The sequence below is a fragment of the Malania oleifera genome, chromosome 3 (genome assembly GCF_029873635.1).
Source record: "Malania oleifera isolate guangnan ecotype guangnan chromosome 3, ASM2987363v1, whole genome shotgun sequence".
In the NCBI taxonomy this organism is placed as follows: Eukaryota; Viridiplantae; Streptophyta; class Magnoliopsida; order Santalales; family Ximeniaceae; genus Malania; species Malania oleifera.
In genome coordinates, this window is record NC_080419.1 from 19,255,501 (window position 1) to 19,261,026 (window position 5,526).

At 29.6% G+C, this 5,526-nt stretch overlaps 1 protein-coding gene across 1 annotated transcript in view; it reads right to left on the reverse strand.

Moving 5' to 3' along the window:
• Positions 1–62, reverse strand: part of LOC131152125 (uncharacterized) — a 740-nt gene extending 678 nt beyond the window's left edge. Inside the window, exon 1 of the mRNA XM_058103783.1 lies at positions 1–62. This exon is cut by the window's left edge and continues 275 nt beyond it. The gene's annotated coding sequence lies outside the window, so the exon portion shown is untranslated.
• Between the last annotated feature and the right edge of the window lie 5,464 nt (positions 63–5,526).

A 5,526-nucleotide genomic window follows, 5' to 3' on the forward strand; every position in this document is an offset into this window, starting at 1 on the left:
GAAGAGATCAGAGAAGGCCGGAAAGGGGGAACAATATGCGTGTTACTGTTTGTCTTACTAACGTTTTGAACTGGGCCAGACGGCCCATTATGCCATAACACACACTCTTCCGGGCCTTCCGGCCCAGGTCCAACATAAATGTCTTTCCTTTGCACATATCAGTAATTTAATATTTTTAACCTTCCTGAAATTTGGCAAAATAATGTATATGAAATTTCATGATTTAACCGCTTTTTTGCATATTTAATTTTAAAATATTTACATCTCGTTCTTTAATTTTTTAATCCCATTTCTCTTAACTTATTTTCTGTTATCTTAAATGTTTTCTCAATTGTCTTAAAATTAAAATTCTCGATCTCCTAACATATAGGCGTTGTGTTCTAATCAAGTATTAGATAAAAATTTTATAATACAAAAGTTATATTATTGTCAAATCGGATCGATGCCTTTATTTTTTCAACTAGGTGATATATTTTCTAAAATTAAAATGGGAAGTGATTAAAAAATTAATATTTTTTATTTATTTACACGAATATAATAAGTGAGGTGAAAATTAGTTCCAAGCTTTTAGATATTATTCTAATTTCAATCCGCTATAAAATATTCCATGATAAGATTTTATAGAAGGAAATATCAATAGTCCCACTGGCACCCATACGGTAAAACTCTCCATTACTAATTTGGACTATGGAATTTTCTTGGGAGAAAGAAAAGGAAAAAAAATAAAAAATAAAAAAAAAATTCATTTTCCCTTTTATATTTCTTTCCTATTAAATAATATCAAAAATAAAAATTTATTTTAATATGACTAAAACTTAAGAAAAAAACAAAATTAATGATGTGCAAAATTTAAATTTTGTTCATAGATTTGGTTTGTTTTTTTTATTTTTTTCCCCACTTTTCTTGACAATCAAATAAGAAAATTGTGGATTCTTTGATATTTTTCTTTCCTTTCCCTAATATTTTCTAAATTTAAAAAGGAGACTTATTTAAAAAAAATTAAAATTAAAATTAAAATTTGACTGATGATGGCCAATGTTTGCTTAAAAAGTGTTTTGGAACTTATTAATTTTAAAAATTATACTCTTATTTAATTTTTTATGTGCTTAATTGTTTATAATGTTTTTAAATGGTATTTGTTTACAATTTTTTTTCACTATTAAATTATTTTGAGTGTGGAGTAGAAGTTGAAAAAACTAACCTTTTAATTATAAGTAGGGAAAAAAAACAAACAAAAAAAAGAGTCCACTTGCGCTTATGAGTGCGATGATAACCTTTTAAGCATGAACGAGGCAATGATTGATATTTGTCTCCTAATCTCTATTTGACCCGTCTCATAAAAAGTCTTAGGCATTTATTTGGCTAAAAAAAATATGATGAGACATGTTTAAAATATATTATTTTTTATCCAAACTTCAAAAAATTATGTACAAAATTACAAATGTTTAAATAAAAATACTCCCACATAAAAGTGCTTCTCAAAAAATACAAGAGAAATAAAACATGCATTCAATGGATTTAGTGATGGGGAGTTTAGGCGCAACGGTAATGTTATCGCCGTGTGACCGGGAGGTCATGGGTTCGAGGAATGGAAACAACCTCTTGCAAAAATATAAGATAAGACTGTATACTATAAACTCATTGTTGTCTGTCCCTTTCTCGGATCCCGTATAAGGACCCGAACCCGAGTGGGTTCCTACATGTAAATTTTTTCAGCGGACGCATATAAATCTAAATTATTTTCATTACCAAAACACTAATTAGCTTTTATTACAAATATATGTCTCAATTATTAAAATGAAAATTTCTAAAATTCTAAAATATACAAACATATTCTAAATTGTATTGTACTAAATTTTTATTGTACTAAATTTTTATTCTACTATACTCTTTCTACTCCCACCCATACACTTGTTATGCCAAATTTCTAGTATACTTCAAATTATTTGAAACGTAAAATAACGATTGGGGTGAGACGACGCTTAATAAGTAAATAAAATTATTATTAGTCTGTGGCCAAAATAAGCTTTCATAATATTATACTTTAATAAAATAATATTTAATATTATAACTTCAAAACTGCTTTTAAAATAAATGTGAATTTAAAAATTTCTACATAAAATTTTTACCATCAACTGCAGTAGTAAAATTTATAACCATATACTATAATTGTTAAATTAAACTTTTAACTTTAAAACTGTAACTATAATATTTAATTATATACATATATAATTTTTCTTACACGTTTCCTTTAGATCATCATTTAGGCACAAAAATGGTCATGTTCACATAAACATATATTTTTCCTTCAAATCATCAATAGTTCTATACATGTAATTAAATATATATATATATATACTATTAAAAAAAATCACTCTTAAGTTTGTTAGTCATAAGTCATGTTTCTGTTAGTCGTAAGTCATGTTTACCCCCATGATCGGATTGTGTGATACGAAAACTAGACTTAACTGGCTGGTCGGTCAAACTAAATCAACGTACATAATCATTAAGTGAGATTTTTCTTATTAAGTCCTAATCTGGAATTAGATGTGCACTCAGGAGAAATTCATTACCATACATAACCACTCTGTAAATAATGTGGATGCATTCTAATCCATTTAAACTTTAAGTTACGGTACCAAACATTCGTAATTTCTTTATCGTCTGAGTCATAAGAGGTTTTGAAAATATTTTATTATATAATTTATACAATTGAAATAATATCATGAAAATCTCATTTTTATTCATATTTTTGTGAAATACGCAACATAAAAATAAACTCATGTCATCCTTACTCATATTTTCATAAAATATGTAACATAAAAATAAACTCATGTCACATGATTTTCATGTTTAAAAATATTTTCTTAAATAAAAATTAATGATGTAAAATACCCGAGGGTTTAGAACATTTCTTAACTCAAAATAAATACAAGTATATTAAAGATAAAACTAGTATAATTAAATATGCATAAAAATAAATTCAATAGAATTTTATGAAACTAACTAATATAATCAAAATTTACTTACAAATAAATTCGAGTATAAATTTTAAATAAAAATCTAACATAATCAAATTTACTTACCCTTACTTAATCTTGTAAGACGGTCATAATGAATATATCTGAAAACGAGATCGAAAATAGTGGGTGAGTGAAAATTTTAATTATAACAAAAATTCTCCCTCCACCACTAATTCTTTCACTCATTAATCATTCTCTTCTCCTGAAAATTTTTTGTGAAAAATGAAGGTTGAGAGCTTCCTATTTATAGGAAAGTTTTGGAGAGGAAAATTACATTTTCAAAAGTGTGGGGAGAGAGGTGAAATTTTAATTTTAATATTTTCAAATTATTGGTGAAAGATGGGATGACATGTGGGATGTAGTGGGATGTGGGGTGATGTGTTTTACAATTGGATTGCCGACACTCCTTTGTTTTATATATTATTATTATATTTAATTATATATATTTATTGTACATATTATTTGGGAAGAAAGTGTGAACAGTAGAATGAGTAGAGTAAGAGTCAAGTTCGAGTCCAAAACTCTTATGGGCCCCACACGGTCTTGTGGGCCCTGCATAGTTTCGAGACCCATGTAGACCCCACACAACTCCAATATGTCTTACATGATTTTGTGGCCCCACATAACTTCGGGACTCAATTGGGCCTCACGTGGTCTTGTGGGCCCCACATAACTTCGGAACTCATGTGGTCTCCACGTGATTTTGTTGGCCCCACATACGTTAGATGTGGGAATGATCACCTATATTGCGAGATTTATAAAGTGTATACAAGGACACTGATGTAGAAAGGAATTGGTCAACTTATGTCCTATGGTTCAATCCTCGGATAAGCACATGCACTCAAAACATACTTTAGTTTGTAACTCTTTGTAAGTACATATGGATTACATGAAGACTTTCGGTACAAGAAGATCGCAGTTGATATGCTTATACAAGTTCGAGTCTGAGACTCATGTGGGCCCTACCCGATCAAATGGGCCCCACATAGGGTACCTATTTTATTATTATTATTATTATTATTATTATTATTATTATTATTATTATTATCATATATTTCTACAAATTATGTCAGTCAAAACATTATTTTATATATATATATATATATATATATATATATATATATATATACTTATTTACGTGCAAACAATGTCTACCCTGTTTATCTTATGAAATTCCATTTTGACCAGGCCGACCTCTAGGGGGCGACTAAGTCGCAATGGTCTCTGTGCACTCGCTAAGACAAGGTGTTTCTTAGACATGAAACATGGAATCAAGGATCCTATAGAAAAGCACATTTGTATTGATATTAAGTTAATGATCATTATCATTATTATTATTATTATTATTATTATTATTATTATTATTATTATTATACTTTAATCGTATACATATTTTTGGGATCATTATATCCCGCATGACTGCAAACACGGGAACTTTGTGCATCAGGCTGCCCCTCTTTATTCAATGTTAGGAGGCAAAATGGTTAAAATTAATTCCTGAATAATCCTTCTAAGAAAAAAATTTTAGATGCCTAAGATCAATCGTGCATATGGATATTATGGATACACAATAAAAACAAAACCAAAGATACATGAATCCTTTTTCGTCAGTTTATGCGATTATGGACAATTTCTTTCAAAAAATTTAGGGTTATTAAATCCTTACTATCTCATTCCAAGTTGTTTTAGGTCTACTCCTACCCCTTCTACTGCCCCTCATAGTAATCCATTCTTCCTTTCTAATGCATTATATGGCCTACATTGTAAGTGCCCAAACAATTTGAGTAGTCCCTCCTTTATCTTATCTTCTACAGGTACTACCCCTAAATTACCGTGAATGTATTCATTTCTTAATTTATTTTTCAATGTTATACCACTAATCTATTTAAGCATTCTCATCTTGGTAACTTTTACTTTTTGGATATGTTGTTTCTACTAAGGAAATTGTGTCGTTTTCCAGCAAATCATCGATGGTTTCAATAAAACCCTCGACAGTTGCTTCGATGAATTAAGACAGAATGTTTGCTGTGAGCAAACCATCGATGGTTACTAATGTTGTTGAATTGCCAAGAATCATAGCAATTGAAGATTTGCTACTATCTGATTGTATGCGACGATCTAGGATTCTTCAGTTGTATTACTTGAATAGTTGTTTGTATTTGATAGCCTAGGATCTCTTTGATTTAGCATTTAAATACTTTTGAATTTGTAACAAATATATCTTGTACAAGTCCTATATATAGGACATCTTTACATCAATGAAAGTGTTCTTCATTTTCTATATGGTATCAGAGCACTTTCCCTAACGAGCTTTTTTTTTTCTCCTTTCCTAAAGGTTGTTTTCCTTAGGTCCGATGTTGTCACAACCCACACTCCCGGCAGTGGAAAATCTCCTCTTATTGCCATCAATGTCGACTCCCAGCTTCCCTCGAAGCTTACCCTTTCCAACTTCCTTTCTTGGCGCACCCAATTGACGTCATTACTCATTGGCTATGACCTTCAA